This window comes from Mastigoproctus giganteus, chromosome 12 (assembly GCF_048544385.1).
Source record: "Mastigoproctus giganteus isolate SK-2022 chromosome 12, ASM4854438v1, whole genome shotgun sequence".
NCBI classification, from domain to species: domain Eukaryota; kingdom Metazoa; phylum Arthropoda; class Arachnida; order Uropygi; family Thelyphonidae; genus Mastigoproctus; species Mastigoproctus giganteus.
The window spans coordinates 37,830,192-37,846,547 of NC_143586.1; positions in this window are offsets into that span (position 1 = coordinate 37,830,192).

The window sequence follows — 16,356 nt, forward strand, 5'->3', positions numbered from 1 at the left end:
AGAGAAAATCATGAGGTCTTGTCAATGATATACAGGAATTTTGCGAGCAGGGATAAGGAGGTGACTGTCCCCTTGTATAAGGCAATGGTCAGGCCACACCTTGAATACTGCGTACAGGTCTGAAGGCCTCATTTCAGGAAGAATGTAGAGTTGCTAGAACGAGTACAGAAAGGGTAACAAGCCTGATGAGGGGAACAAAGGGGTGCGCTTGACATGAAATTCTTAAATTCTGCAAATTGCAGCGTCTGGAGACTAGGCACCTGTGAGGTGTATAAGGCCTTGAATGGAATGAGCACGCTGAATTCTGATAGGATTCTTCCTCTTGCTCAGAAAAAACACCACAGGGGAGCATAAATTTAAATTGAGAAAAACATCTATAGAATAGATTTGTGAAAAATTGGCCTTTAGCCACGGGTAGTTGATTCCTGGAACAAACTTCCGTATGTCGTTGTTGAAGTTGATAGCTTATATAAATTCAAGAAAGAAATGGACAATATTTTGGTGCAACTAGATGGATGAAATGGCAAGGTTTGTTTGTTTTTTCTTGACTGATGCTTTTTTGCATCATATACCTCTGCTAATTCTGGCGCTAATTTTAACAATATACTGACCTGATAGACTTAGTTCATTTGATGGCAATTAACACTCTTAATAGAAGCAACTTACATGTCAACACTTAGCAGCGTACTGAACACCTGGAAGTCCAGAGGCGATATTATTCCCCGATTTTCATAAAATGCTGGCTAATTGGCAGGGCAAATCCTTAGAGGAATTCAGGCAATACAACGTATCCGGGCTTCCAATTCCAACGATGTGGTCTCTCTCACCTGAGTCAAAACAAGAATACTCTTTCGTCGTTTTCCCTAGTATTAATTCTTACATCCGGAGGCTCTGAACTCTAGGGTGGACCCTACTGACATGATCCGAAGCCGGAACTTGAAATGGTTGGTTACCTCATCTCGCCATCAGATCCCACAGAATCTTAGCTTATAACTACCAGCAGCCACAAGTGTTTCCAACACATACAAAGCTGCATACCAACCATTTTTATGGAAAACACTGCTTCTTGCAGCCCACGAAATTTTTATAACAAGAACCAATATACATCGTTAATTGGCATGATGCAAGACACATCGAACCTGCACCATGGATAAGTAGAAATCATTTCTGTAGAGCGACAAGACACTACACGCTCTTTGAGTCTTACTGACCTGTTTCAGCATGGAAGGTACATGAAAAACGCTTAGTGCGTAAGGCTTTTGTCCCATCTGTGACATCAGGAGGAAATACCATCGTCTGTGGATGGTTCTTGTGAACTAGGTCTACAGATCGCAAGGCGAGGAACGATAAATGCGATTTCCCACACTGGCGTTATGCGATAAAACTGTGTGCCTGCATTGTGCAGCAGGAAGATCTGACATAACTCTGATGGAAGCGGTCCTTACACCTTCCAACACGATAATCCATCAAAATGCAAGAGCTGCGAACGGTTTGAATAAAACAACGTCAGAGCACTGCAACCCCAACTCCCAAACCAACACCATCGTTTGGGATAGTGGGAAAAGTGAATTAGGACAACGCTAAAACAGTCAAGTTCGTTGGTGGAGCTTACGTATTCTTTAAAGGAGCTGTGGAATAAAATTTCACCTTCAGAAATTATTAGTGAAATTATTACTGTAGGACAGTGGATATGAGTTGTGTCATATGTAGGGCGTCTCCTGAACCTTAGTTCAACTCCGCCATGTTACTCTGTGAGAAATGCAGAAATTTCTGTTAAATGGCCACATATGAATTGAGTGTAGTGTTTGTGCAACATGAGTGAGTATGTGTGTGTCTTTTCTGGCCACTTTGCTAGCAGGGAGCAGAGCTGCTTCCCAGTACTCGTCCACGCCACAGGAAGGGGGACCACAGCTGTATAAGTATGTACGTATACTTTCCAGCACCTTTTGCCTTACATGGGGGGTGAGGCATTGTTCTCATGTCCACCGGAAGAAGTGCACTAATCCAGTGTCACTGGAACACAAATCAGTGGCACCAGAAAATGAAAAAAAAAGGAACAACAAAGGATATCGAGACTAGTCAATTCATAAACAATTCTCAGTCAGCATCCAATAGAACAATTCAGTGAAAGAGATATCATGATTTGGGCAAAGATATGCTCAAATGACTTTTGTCAAAAAGGCTGTTAGAAGAGATGTTTAAGTTCTTCTTGAACTCTCTTATCAAAGTTATCATTAGCATTAGCAGTGTCAAATGATGCAAGAAAGCAAGTTTATACAGCATCAGACAAAAAATACACCTCCCATTTCACTTCTTCATTCCATCCAATAATTTGTCTAGTTCTTCCTCGAATTTATTTAAACCATCAACTTCCAAAAGGACAGATGTACGTTTATTCCAAAAATGAACCACCCGTTAGCTAAAGGCAAACTTCTGCATCTCTATTTTGCAACCGCCCTTCCTCAATTTCAATTTGTGCCCCTTCATTGTGGGTAGTCTGAGCAAGAGGAGGGTTCCCATCAGTACTGAGTTTGCTATGAAAAAGGGTGTTTTGTGATACGTAGGCCGTAATTTTCGGGAACTTGAAATCCCGCAATTTTGGGATTCAGAAGTTCAAAACCAATAGTGTTAATATTAGTCGTGGCAAATGACACAAGAAAGCAAACTTATACAGCATCAGCCAAAAAACAAACCTTCTCACATCATTTATCCATCTTCTTCAATTTGTTTAGTTCTACGAATTTATTCAAACTGTCCACTTCCACAACAACAGATGGAAATTTGTCCCAACAATCAACCACCCACTGGCTGAAGACAAGCTTCTCCCTCATCCACTCTGCAACCATCCTTGCTCAATTGGAATCCATGCCCCTCATGTGCGTAGTATGAACAAGAAGAATACCATCGGCATTCAGTTTTCTCAATCCATTCAAAGCCTTAAACACCTCAATCAGATCACCTCGAAGGAGCCTAGTCTTCAGACGCTGCAATATGCAGAAGAGAAGCCTTTTTTGTTCTCCTCACCAATCTCGTTGCCCTTCTCTGTACTCTTTCCAGCAGCTCTACAACCTTCAAAAAATGGGGCCTCCAGACCTTTATGCAGTACTCAAGATGCCACCTGACCATGGCCTTGTATAAAGCGATAATCCTGCTAGCAACGTTCCTGTATATCATTGACAAAACCCCATGAGCTGTCCTGGCAGCCTGTCTGTATTGCTCAGAGAACCTCATATCTGACTACACAATTATCCCCAGATCTTTTTCATTCTCCACTTCCCTGAGTGTAGTACCACACGGTTGGTACGTTTCTCTTGGATTACTGCTACCCATATGCAGTACTTTGCATTTGTCAATGTTAAATTTCATTTGCCACCTCTCAGCCCAACTTTTCCTGTTGCAGTAGGCGTACTGTCATTAACAACCTTTCTGAAGTCAATCTACTAGCAACACTTCAGCGTGCCCTAAAACCGATTCCTTCCGTTGGTCACCTTACCAACGGAAGGAATCAACTTTGCTTTCTTTAAAAGGGGTAGAAAGGCAGTGTTTCCACAGTTTGAATTGCTTCTTTGTGTCTGGCTGAAGGTGACGTCTGATCAACGGTCACAAATCTTGCAAGGAAATTTGCTGGATCTGCTTGAAAACGATACAAATATTCACTTTAAATTGGCAACTCTTGCACATTTTTGATTTGCTGTCAACAACTTTGAGACCCATTCTGCTGATACCCCTTTTCATAGCAAGAATCTGTGTTATTATGTCGTACACACATTCAGATGAGATACACAAGGTAATGACAATGTACTGAACTGTCACTCGCTGATCACTCATCACCAGATAATGCACGGTGTCAACAACTTCTAGAGTGATGGACGTTTCAGGTCTTCCACAGCTTGGGTCGTCTTCCATGCTGTCCCTCCCTCGTTTAAATTCTGTTGTCCACTGCTTAACCATCTCCCCCAGTGATGTAGCCATATAAATCTCATAAATTGTCTTTGACATTAATCTCATTTTCCGCAAATGATGGATGATTTCACGATGACGAATTTTGTCCATCTTTCCTCATTCACACAACTTAGCATAGCATTAGCATTAGCATTAGCATTAGCATTAGTAGAGGCATTTGATGCAAGAAAGCAAGCTTATGCAGCATCAGCCAAAAAAAAAAAAAAAAAAAAGTAAAATAAATAAATAAAAAATAACCACTTCCACTTCACCCCTCTGTTCGTTCGAAATACCTGTCCAGCTGAGCCTTAAACTTATTTAGGCTATCAACTTCCACGACAAGGGATGGAAGTCTGTTCCGCCAACCAACCACCCACTGGCTAAAGGCAAATTTCTGCACGTCTATCCTACATCTGGCTTTCCTCAATTTGAATTTATGCCCTCTCAGGTGATTATTCTGAGCGAGAGGAAGAATCCCATCAGCATTGAGCATGCTCAAACCATTCAAGGCTTTGTACACCTCTATCAGATCACCTCGCTGGTGCCTAGTCTCCAGACACTGTAATTTGCAAAACTTAAGCCTTTCTTCGTAAGAGCAACCCTTTGTTCCATTCACTAATCTTGTTGCCCTTCTCTGTACTCGTTCCAGCAGCTCTACATCCTTCTTGAAATGAGGCCTCCAGGCCTTTATACAGTACTCTAGGTGTGGCCTGACCATTGCCTTATACAAGGGAATAATCACCTCCTTATCCCTGCTAGAAAAATTTCTATATATCATTGACAATACACCATGAGCTACTCTTGCAGCCCGTCTGCACTGCTCAGAGAACTTCATATCTGCCTGCACAACCACCCCCAGGTCCCTTTCATTCTCTACCACTGTCAGTGTAGTACCACAGAGTTGATACGTTGCTCTGGGGTTGCTGTTTCCCATGTGTAGTACTTTACATTTGTCAATGTTAAACTTCATTTGCCACCTCTCAGCCCATCTGCTCAACCTTTCCAGATCCTGTTGCAGCAGCATAGTGTCAGTAGTGTCCTTGTCAACCCTGCCAACCTTCGTATCGTCTGCAAACTTGGACATTAAGCTTGATATACCATCATCAATATCATTTATAAATACAGAAAACAATAATGGACCCAATACTGAACCCTGAGGGACTCCACTAATAACATTAGTCCACGGAGCAGTGTTCATTGATTACCACTCTCTGTCTTCTCCCCCTCAACCACCCCTTTATCCATAGCAGCAATTTGCCTCCAATGTCACACTGCTCCAATTTGTGCAGCAGTCTTCCATGTGCAACAGTATCAAAAGCCTTTCTACGATCCAAGTATATAATATCAAAGTTATTCCCTGCATCCAGTTCCTTTGTGACTGCATCATAGTATCCAGTCAAATTCGTCAGGCAAGACTTCCCCTTAACAAAACCATGCTGTGTCCGAGCTATAACTGAAGTCTTGTCTAAATGATCCTGCTGTGCTTCTTTAACCAGTGCCTCCATTAATTTTCCTGGAACAGAAGTTAAGCTCACAGGTCTATAATTACTTGTGTCGGCCTTTGATCCTCCTTTGTGAATTGGGGTCACATTTGCACATCTTCAGTCCATGGGTACCTCCCCTGAGTCCAAGTAAGCTCTCATAATTATGGCTAAGGGTTTGTTTATTTCCTTTGCTGCCTCCTTTAATATAACTGGATAGATCCCATCCACCCCATGTACCTTTCTTGTATTTATCTTCAACAATTTCTCCTCCACTTTACTCCCAGTTATTACAAGATCATCTAGTTCACTGCCAGTGTTTACTTCATCATCAACAGTTGATCCATCAATATCAAGTGGACCAATCTGATTCATCCCCTTCCTTCTAGAGTTTACATAAGTAAACAACTCTTCGCTGTTTTATTTTGCATCCTTTGCCAAAGATTTCTCGTAATCTGCCTTCGCCTGCCTAACCTCCTTTGTAACTTGGTTGCATATCAACTTGTATCTATCATAGGCTTCTGTGTCATGTGTTAATATGTAAGCATCCCATGCATTTTTCTTCTCTGCCATATGCCTCATCAGTTCATCTGACATCCATTTAGGCCTAAACCTTGAACAATATTTCTTAGTTGGTATGTAAAGCCTAGTAGCTTCCAAGATACGTTCTTTGAATGCTTCCCATTTTGAATTTGCTGTTGGTAACATCGTCAGTTGATCCCACTGTACAGAATTTAGAAACTGTCTCAGACCAACTTTAGTCGCCATTACGAAAGCAAAAACCCTTCCCTTTACCCCTAATGGTAGTTACCTCTTTGAGTAGGCGCCTCCGTAGCCAGGTGGGAAGGAGCAGCAGTGCATAGCACACGCTTCTTGATTAGACCGGGGTTCGAGCCCGTCACCACCAAATACGGAGGATGCGGAAAGGTCCTTCAGGGAATGACCACCGCATATCCCGGAGCAATATGGCCTTAGTTGCTAATGCTCCTAAAAACCAAAATAACAACAACAACAACAACAACCTCTTTGAGTAAATCCCACTTCAGCACACTGTGATCACTGCCACCTAGTGGTTCATTTATCTGCAGATTCTTAATGCATGAAGAATCACTGCTGATAATCAAATCAAGAGTATTACTCCCTCTAGTTGTCTCCCGAACATGCTGATGTAGAAAACAATCATCCAATAAATCCACAAAAGCCTTGCTAGTGTGTGAATGACCAGCCCCCAAGTTCCAGTCAATATCTGGGAAATTAAAATCCCCAATTATAAGACTCTCTGATTTGCTGGCCCACTCTATTTCCCTGTACAGTTTCTTATTATACTCATCAGAGTCATTAGGCCTATAGCACACTCCTACTCTCAATTTTGATCTATTAGTATTAGTAACGGCCGCATGGTGCAAGAAAGCCTATGGCTTGTGCTGCACCAGCCAAAAAAAAAAAAAAAAAAAAAATCCGAACAAAACAATGATAACAACAAAAAAATAAAAAATAAATAAATAATAATAATTAATAAATAAAAAAATAAATAAATAAAATAAAATATAAATAAAAAGGAAATTAAACCTATCATCCTATGCGCTTCCCTTACCCGAAAGTACTATCCAGATGACCTTTGAATTTCCCCAAACTATCAGCCTCCACTACCCATGAGGGCAACTTATTCCAGTAATTTATAACTCGCTGGCTAAAATAAAACTTCCTGCAGTCCAATCTAAACATTTCCCCCCGTAACTTGAATTCATGTCCCCTAGTTCTAGCATCATTTATAATCTTGAAAATTTTGTCCTCATTCATTTTACTGATGCCTCTCAGAGCCTTAAACACCTCAATCAAATCTCCCCTAAGGTGTTTAGTTTCCAAACTCTGCAACCCACATATTCGAAGTCTTTCTTCGTAAGGACACCCTTTTGCCGATCTCACCAGGCGAGTTACCCTTCTTTGCACCCTTTCAAGAAGCTCGATGTCTTTCTTTAGGTGCGGTCTCCATACTTGAACACAGTATTCCAAGTGTGGTCTAACATAGGCCTTATATAATGGGATTATCACGTCCCTATCTCTACTTGCAAAAGTTCGATAGATCATCGATAGGACACCATGGGCCTTCCTTGCAACCTGTTTACAATGCTCAGAGAATTTCATGTCTGACCGTATCGTAACACCCAAGTCCCTTTCCTCCAGTACTGGGTTTAGTTGAACTCCACCAAGTGAATAAGTTTTTTGGGATTACTGTTTCCCAGGTGTAATACCTTACACTTTGCTGGATTAAAGCACAGCTGCCATTTTTCTGACCATTCTTGAAGTCTATCTAGGTCTCTCTGAAGAAGCTCAGCTTGACAGTGATCATTAACTACTCTACCAATTTTAACATCATCTGCAAATTTAGACATCACGCCCTCTATCCCTTCATCAATGTCGTTTATGAAAATTAAAAACAACAGTGGTCCTAATACTGATCCTTGAGGAATCCCACTTCTTACATCAACCCAATCTGAGGAATAGCCATTTATCACAACCCTCTGCCTCCTGCCCTGAAGCCATCCTTCTATCCATCTAAGGATTTTCCCAGTGATTCCAACCTGTTCCAGCTTATAAAGCAACCGCTCATGTGGGACTGAGTCAAAAGCTTTGCTGAAATCTAAATAAACAATGTCAAAATTATTCCCTAAATCCAGCTCGTGAGTGACCCTTTCAAAATAGCGAACCAGATTTGTTAAACATGATTTTCCCTTTACAAAACCATGTTGAGTATCCTTGAGAATTTTAATTCGATCCAAATGATCCACCCTTGATCATTGCCTCCATGATTTTCCCTACTACTGAAGTCAGACTAACAGGTCGATAATTTCCAACTTCACTTTTAGAGCCACCCTTATGTATGGGAGATACATTTGCACTTTTCCAATCCAAGGGAATCTCCCCAGAGTCCAGTGATGCTCGCATAATTACCCTCAATGGTTCAATGTACTCGCTTGCCGCCTCTCTTAAGATTATAGGGTATATTCTATCAACTCCAGGAGCCTTACTGGTCTGTAGGCTCGAAAGTTTTTTCATTAAATAATCTTGCGAAATTTCAATATCATTAATTACATATTTTTTAACTTCGCTCCCACAATTTCCCTTTGCCACAAAAGGCTTTTCATTTGTAAATATCGATGCAAAATAACTGTTGAGTTCATCTGCAGCGGCAGCTGGTGTATTTATTACTATCCCCTTTCCCTTACATAAAGGTCCGATCTGGTTTTTCCTGCTTTTCTTGGCATTTATATATGTGAAGAATTCTTTATCCCCTCTCTTTGCTCTGTTTGCTAGCGATTTCTCATAAACTGCCTTTGCCTGTCGAACCTTTTCTGTGGCTCTATTACACATCACCTTGTAGCTGTTATAGGCTTCCGTACTTTTTATTGCTCTGTAACCTTTCCATGCCACCTTTTTCTGCTCAAGTAATGTGGCAACTTCACTCTTCATCCAACTTGGAACCCTTCTCGTAGAGTATTTTTTTAATGGTATATACGCATTCAAGGCATCTGTGATTAATGTTTTAAAAGCGTACCACAGTTCAATTGTATTCATTCTCTGCGCGATATCTACCCAGTTAATAGAGGCCATGTAGTACCTTAAGGCATCGTAATTTCCTTTTCTGAAATTAAAACCCATTCCTTTGCCTTTTACTTCTGCTACCTCTCTCGTCATCATCCACCGTAGAACTCCGTGATCACTTCCTGCTACTGGTTCCTCTACTGTCAGCCCTGTTATGTCATCTGATTCATGTGTGATGATGAGGTCTAGGATATTCTTTTCTCTAGTACTTTCCCTGACATGTTGATACAAATAACAGTCATCTAGTTGATTTAAAAATTTTGTTCCCCATGTCGAGTTTCCTTCCCATTTACTTCAATCAATTAGAGGCAAATTGAAATCACCCATAATAAGACATTGACGCTTACTTGCCCATTCCATTTGCATGTAGAGGCTTTTGTCAATCTCCCAATGCTTATGTCACACCAAACTGACTCAACACTGTACTGTCCAGCGATGTCGACTGGCTTCACTTTCTTGGATTTTATGTATTTCTTAACTAATAGCATAACCCCTCCTCCCTTCCTTTCCTGTCTATCCTTTCTGTAGACGTTTTACTCCCCAAAAATCAGTTCTGCATTCCTTATATCTGTGTGACACCACGTCTCTGAAATCTCAACAATATCTGTCTTTGATGTTTTGAGCAATACCTCAAATTCATCAAATTTATTTACTAAACTCCTAGCATTGGTGTACACGCGCGTATACATGCACCTGTTTCTATTCTTAGCTACCCTAACACAACCCATGTGTTTACTTGTACCGCAATGACTCCCAGCAGTCTCTGAAATATCCTGCATCTTGTTTTTCAGGCTTCTGCTCATTCCAATAGAAGCAGTGCAAGAATCACCTTCACCTCTGCCAGTGGCTACTGTTAATCTATTAGCCTTTGTCTCCCCCAAAGCTAGCAGTTTTCTGACTCACTTAACACTGCCTTGATAGCATCAGCAAACATTCTTGCACCCTTTCTATTTAACTGTATCCCATCCCTGTAGAAGCAGTCTCTCCTGTTAACAAGTACAGTCCAGGCTGAAAAAAATTCTACCCCTTGAGTCTTGCACAATCTTTCCAGGGCCGAATTGATCGACAAGGCTCTCATCATATACTCCCTCCTATCGTGTCTGGGCAGCACTGCAGACACTTTCAAATTCAACCCTAATTCACGGCTTTTTTTCAACAGTGACCTGTACTTGTTAAGCATTTCTGCCGGTCTCCTACTCTTGATATCATTAGTGCCAATGTGTACAACTATATCACCTTTTGTGCCCTTAAAAGATGATATCCGCTCTACAACGTCATCAACCTTTGCCCCTGGCAGACATACCCTGGTCCTGTTCCACCTATCCTTTTTAAAAAACATGTTTCCCGTTTCCCTGACAATAGAGTCACCAACAACTACTAGTTCCTTTGGGAACAGCGCATTCTGCCTTGGGGGCTGCCGCTGTGTTGCGTGATGACCAAGTGCAAGCTCTGGCATTGGTGTGGGCAGCTGAGAGCTTGTTGGGCCCCTCACTTGTAATCCTTCGAGGGCATCCACCCTGTCCTTCAAGCTCTCATATAGGCCCATAACAACGCTGAGTTGACGCCTGATTTCCTTACACTCCTTACATCGCGCACATACAAAGACATCCCCCATGGCAGTATCATGTCCCATACCTGACTGCTCCGCAAACATCAAGCAAACAGTGCATCTTAAAAGGCTGTGATTCAGAGGGCAACTGCCCCCCTCAGTTCTCCCCTGAGCCACAGCATTCGCATTAGCTTGAGCCTTTTGCTTTGCTGCTCTGGTCTGAGTCATGATTTCGATTTACTTTCAATAAAATTTCAATTTCAGTACAAAATTAAATCCTAAACTTGTATCCGAACACAGTTATAACACTATATTTATGTTTCAGTAACGAGTGTTATCTACGAAATCCCTTTATATAACTTCCGTATCAAGTTATGTATTAATTATTTATTGTTACTAATTATTTATGTTACGTAACCTAAGTGGTTATATGTATAGTTAAAATTACAATTTAATTGCCAATGAAGTTCGACAAGATTAATAGATTTTACTGATTAATTTTCCCGTAACAATGGCGGCTATTTACGAACGGTAAACACGTGGATTTGATACCCTTTCCGATACTAAGTAATACCTATAATATCTCTATCTAAGTTACTTTAAACTTAAGTACCGTAAATAGGAATATAAAGCTACTCTAGAAAATAAGTTAATATGTCAATTTAAACTAATAAAGCAGAAAATAAATCAGAAAAAACTTCTCTGTTCCAAGAGCAGCAGAAAGGCACGTCCGCACCAGCAACCCTCGTCCTCAGCGTGTTCAATTACAGGTCCAGAAGTCAACTTTGTTGACTTCTGGACCTGTAATTAAAAAACAAGACATTGAATCTACATGGAACTTGGTGGGTTAAATTTGAAGTGTTTCACATTAAGTACAAAAATTTTTAACATCGTACCACAACTCTCTCATGCTTGTCACAAACATTTCAAACTTCCCTCATAAGTCGTCGATGCCCTTAAAATCCTATAACAATGACTTGTCTTAGCTGGGTAGTTATATTCAGTGCCCTTCCCACATCGCGTGGAAAATTCCCGGGTTCAAATCCCGTCAATGATGTGAAGAACCTTTATTGGCTTTTTAACTTGTAGTAGATGAGTTAGTCAGTCTGATGTGAGAACAGCGAGGTTTTTTCCAAATGGAATATCGGAGCTCCAGCACATGGATAATAAGTTACAGTACACTGGCATTGGGAACAGAAGAATTTGTGTCATCATCCAGAATACTTCCAAAGCCTTTTCTCCTTAGAGGGGCGATCCACAATGTTCTTCCCTTGGCCCTCTTCTCTTGAACATCTTTATTAAAGAAGCAATGCGATTGACAACAGTCAAGTGTAGAACCTTGAGGTATACGGACGACATCAAAATTTTCAGGACTGTGAACAATGCTTCTGATGCTGGTGATTTTTACTATAGTATCAAAGCTTTTGGCTTGTAAAGTTAAATGACGTATGGTTGATAATTCTTGATGTGGTTCAAGATCTATGGGCAAGTACCCAACAAAATGGTGCCTCTGTATAAGTTATTCATACGTCTGTTTGGTGTAATTTTCTGTGGCAGCGGCATAATCCCTTTCATCTGCAGAAAGCAAAGTCTCCAGCATATTACCTTCAACAACAATAGTCCTATCTGTAAATTGCGTGGTTCTGAGGTACTGGACGAAAAACCCGAGTTTTCGGGAGAAAAAACCATGCTACCCCCGCTTGAGACCGACTAACTTAGCCACGTTGTGAAAAATACACATGAAAATTCTTCTATGAGTCTTAATAGACAATGTCATTTGTTATTGTTTATGCACGTGCCGAATTTGGACAGATCCATTTATGCGTGTGAGGCTTACCCAATTTTATTTAACTAGTTGTTATATGTAGGGGTTGAGAACCGCAGATGAGACAGATATTCTTGGACAGATATACTCTTTGGTCAGTTGGTTGCTATGTTGGAACCTCTACGTTTAAGTAAAGGCAGCTGTACACCCTTCATGCAACTCTCAATAACGTAGAGGTCCATTTGTCCACTTAATATCCATTAAGTAGATTAAGCACAACTAGACACTTTCGCGTTGTTCTCAGCACTTAAATTACAGCCACTGTTCCCGCCTCACATTCAATATCTAACAACTAACACTTGCAAAGCATTTCTAGAAAGTATTTGTCTGTTTATCAAGTGGTGTAATTCCATTTATATTCTACAGGTGTCACCATTCGTTCTGTACATATCCCAACTGTTTCTTTTGATTGAAACAGACTTTTGGAATAAACATAGACAGTTAGATACATGCTATTTTTGGTCGAAGAAAAGAACCAATATTGGTGAATCAATTTGTGGGAAAAACTTTTAAGATGTCCAGCCTTGTGTCGCTGTCAGAAGTGGGTCATACTTCGAACTATGAATACTAGTTTCTCGCATTAAATAAAGATCTTTTGTTCTGATGTTTTGATTGCGTCACCCTTATCTGTTTTTGTACTAAAGCTCAGATAAATCAATATACACTCTTAGGGCGGGTCGATTTTTCTGACACCGAGTGTACATACTAGTAAAAGGTAAGGTAAAAGTATAATCTTCTCCCATACAACTGCAACTAATATCGATTCTGTAATTACAACGAAATGGCCTAGTTCGAAACTTGAGATGGACAGACATTAATAAAGTTTCCAAATTTTATGAAACTGTCATTAAGTGAATTTAAATCAATCACTTCACGAAATTTGGGACTCAGAGAGTGGAAAGGGATTAGAGATGGGAAAAAGGAAGATATATTAATGGAATCTACCAGAAATTAGAAAGTTGGTGGATATTGATAGCGTGTTCCATTACACAAAATAAGCCAGTAAGACATACATAAACACCACGAATGGAAATAGGTCACCAATTATGTAAATTGAGCCCCATTCGGAGGAATGACAGATGATGGGAGAGGGTAAAATTGCTTTAATTTTTTTTAATCTGCATTTGAAATGTCGTTTCCGGGATGAAAACCGCATATTAATCATTCTTGTACTGCTTCTTTTAGATTCTAAGACGGCTTTTTTAAAACGCATTTCTCTAAAATGCTTCCAAGAGTGGAAAATTAGATTCCATTTTTCCATTTCTCACTCTCTCTCACTCCCTTTTAATGTATATTTCAGCGCTAGCGCTACTTTTCAAACGTGCAGTACAAGGTGACTTTATTCTAGTCCATTGGTAAAGCAATTTTTTGCCAGACTCCATCCATGTTATTGAATGTTACCGATTTTGCAAATTCAGCGAAACTGCTCTCAGATGGAAAGTTCTGGAAGACGCTGTTCCCAGTAGAACTGCCATTATTGAATATTTTGTTTTCGTTCTATCATTTTTTTTCTCCTACAAAAACCAATGTCAAAACAGCAATAATAGAAAATAGCATAACTCTATGAAAAGTTCTCTGATGGTTGCGAGTTTACTCCTCCCTCCCCTCCTGGAGGAGGAGGAGGAGTAAAAGGCTAAGAATAAGAAAACAACATCAGGAAAACCAGTTATAAAAAGTTATCAAAGTCTGTTGCGTTTAAGAAATTTTATCTGTAATTTAATATGGTAAGTATTAAACTGCAATCGGTTTACACCTGTATATTGACTGATTTTTGCTTCTTTAGAGATTTTTGCTTCTTTAGAGAATTGCACAAGAAGAATCAGATGTAACACCAACCTGGAATGATAAATAGATCAATTTACAGCAGCCAAATTATCTGAATCAGGATGATGATGAATCAAACCGATCAGGATGCTGCTTTTTCCTTAACCATCTGAAAAGACGTACTCCAGACATTCTTACAAGAAACTAAGATTTCGACCTAAGAACCACACTGCTATACGAGCAGTGTGTCACTAGGGAAAAGTTACTGCTAATTGAGTGGCAGAAGACAGCAATAAAAGGTCTCTGCTCTTCTTGGACTAATGTTGTTGGTGGAGTCGCTCAGGGTTCAATGATGTAGGTATATAAAGATTTATGGTGAGTTTGGCAAGGTGCTTAATGACGGCTATATTCGCGTTTTGGCCTTCGTTCCTTATATTTTGAGCACAAGTGTACATTGTAGAGATTGTTTGGCTTGTAAAGTGAGGATAAAACCTTAGCTGAGGCGCCATTACTCTAGGAAAGCGCTCAATGTCCGTTTTATGCATTTTGAACTAATTATTTTCAACCCAAAGTTCAACCATACGTTCCTGCTGTGGGTTAGTCAGCTTATATTTAATAAACAAACTTCACAAGTGAAATCAGATGGAAACAGGCGGTGGGTTTGCCAGGACGTGTAAGAGAACTTTGCAATCTGTTACTGCTTTCACTAGAGAATTGTTCCACTCCAATATTACCTTTCTACTCTATCGAGTTTTACTGGCCGCGTGTTAGAATTCACCAGAGAGCGCACGCGAGCAGGTACATTTTAGACAATTAAACGCAATAGAACTCAGTCTTGCGTTCGCCAGGGGCCGCGCATGGTCCATAATGAACGCAGTAAATCAGTTCCATTGGTGTACTCTAAAGCCTGGACACGTACAAAAAACCGACTTTTATTATCTTTAAGTATCTTTGTTTCTGTGCAATCAACTCCCCTAGCCGGTGAGGTTTTGGAAGTAAATTACTGTTATTTTGGAATCTTTATTCTGTAAACAAAATGGCTTCTCTGAGTGGAGTTCTGTCTCCATCATTATGCGGTTAAATCTAAAGAAATGTAAATGTAGATTCAATACGAAATGTACAAAAGGAAATCTCAATTGTTACGTATTCTTTTATTAACCAATGATATGACAACATGCGAAGGTCAATTGTTGCGTAGTTTGGTCGTCTGCCAACTGTACCGGTTCTTTCGATGTGTATCGGTTTCTTCTTTTTTACATCATTTCAACGTCGAATTAAAATTTATACAGAAATGGGAAGATGTTAGTAAAATAAGAAAATGAAGCCAAATTTTGTAGTTATAATTTACCACTAGGGATATCAACTGTGCAGACTTTTCTTGAGTAAAACACACGGGAGAAAGAAAAAGGAGAAACAAATGGAAAACAAATTCGAAATAAGAAACAGAAAGTAAAATAATGGATACAAAACAAGCATATAAATCACCTGTGGGTATTAAAAAAATGAACTATTGCTTCGGGGGATTGTAGAAGACATCAACGTCCTTTATTTATAGGCTGGCATGTTCACCGAATGAGAATGTCTTTGTGCTTAGAATTTCTGAAACTCACAATTCCTTCTGGAGAAAAAAGTTAGGGAATAAAACAAACAAGCGACCTTTGAAAGCAAAAAAAGGAGAGTTTTCAATTCAACTTCTAGTACGATGGTAGCAAATTATTAAAAGAATTCGTAAAAATTAAGAGCGGGCCACCAACCAAGATGGAAGCGTAAGAAAGGATACATCAACACCTTATTTGTGGGACTTTAGATAATCATCCCTTGTAGTAATAAATTAGTTTCAATTTGATTGAAACTGAAGAGGTTGTCTTCTAACCATTGCTTACTACAAGGGAATAATTATCCCTGCTGCAACCCAACCTAACAGAACCCAAAAAATTATCCTAGCAACCTGTCTGCACTGCTCAGAAAACTTCAGAGCAGTAGGCTCAAAACACAGACTCTACAATTAAACCTAGGTTTTTTTTTTCTACTACGTTGAGTGTGGTACCACCTAAAGGTCACATTACAAAAGTCTATAAAAGATGCTCCAAAATATTGTCACATAGCATCAGTACAGCGTGTGATCCCCTCCAACCCCTAAACAGGTCTGAAAGTGGTGAACCATTATCGATGTCTTTAAGATTCTTTGGCAA